Raw genomic sequence first — 1,426 nt, 5'->3', positions numbered from 1 at the left:
GTTGACAGTGGATACAGTGTTTAACAATATCATCATGAAAGGCGCTTTTTCTGCATTTTGCATGTTTTGCTACCTTTCCGCTGAGGCAAAACTGGTGAAATGAATTATGCAAACAACAATGGCCAATGTGGAAAACCAACACCATGTTAAAGTTTTCCTGATGTGAACTCTTGATGGCACCGCAAAATCTGCTAGAAAGGAGTCCAGAGTTGTTTGGGGAGAAACAAAGTGTCAATTTGGAGACTGGGAGTCTCCCACCAACACTTTACATTGGTTTCTATTGACCCCGTCCATTATCCACAGAAATTATGGACATATTGCACGTTTATTGCACCTCACGATCCAATGCCAACATTTTGTGCCCGCGCAGGAATGCTCTTTATGCATCGAGGCAGTCGGGGTGTGATGGTGGGGTCGGTGGAATGGCATGTGGCATGTCTTGAGTTTCATTCCGGAGACTAGAGTGTGTCTGCTGTCACAGACATGCGTTTTATATTTGCCTTTTTTAGCCATGCTGGCTGCATGGATCTATGGATGGCATGTTGGTCTATTGGTCGTCTATTGGCCCAGGCTGAAATATCTCAATAATGAATAATTCTTTATAGCCTTTAATAATCCGTCTTGCCTAACCTTAACCACATGAGAAGTATATTTTATTTGTTATAACCACGATTCTTTTCCTAACTTTAACCATGCTGGAGTTATCATATGTAGAAATCGATTGATGATGTAACCATGGGGTTTGCAGGATGGTCCACGGCTGACGTTCTAGTCTGGTCATATCGGATGAGACAACCATGGCCACAAGCTTTCTCTAACCTCAACCTAGTAGTTGTATTTTTTATTTATCTCGAACAATCACCACACTGCAAAAAAACTAAAATGTTTTCAATAGTTCCACGGTCTGGAAGAGAATCTGACAGAACAGCGTACAGGGTTAGCCAAAACAGTGATTATACCATTTTCTGACTCAGATACCCTACACATAAATCTATACATTTGGTATCTCTGTGCATTCAAATTGCCATCAATAAAATGCATAATACGCCCGCCCGTACCATAACCCCACCACCACCGTGGGCCACTCGATCCACAACGTTGGCATCAGCAAACCGCTGACCCACATGACGCTATACGCGCTGTCTGTCATCTTCCCTGTATAAACCGGGATTCAAGACAACACCTCTCCTAAGAACCAGGCTTCATCGAATGTGAGCATTTTCCCACTCAAGACAGTAACAGTAGGCGTGACTAATATGGATGGAGGTGGATGGATTATCTCTGCAAAGGAGAAGTGCTCACTAAGGAACATTAAGACAGATTTGGGAACGTATACAGCATTATACATACATATATATATATATATATATATATATATACAGTGGGTACGGAAAGTATTCAGACCCCTTTAAATTTTTCACTCTTT

The sequence above is a fragment of the Etheostoma cragini genome, chromosome 9 (assembly GCF_013103735.1).
Source record: "Etheostoma cragini isolate CJK2018 chromosome 9, CSU_Ecrag_1.0, whole genome shotgun sequence".
Classification (NCBI taxonomy): Eukaryota; Metazoa; Chordata; class Actinopteri; order Perciformes; family Percidae; genus Etheostoma; species Etheostoma cragini.
The sequence above is the reverse complement of the archived record's forward strand: the minus strand, read 5'-3'. Positions refer to the sequence as shown.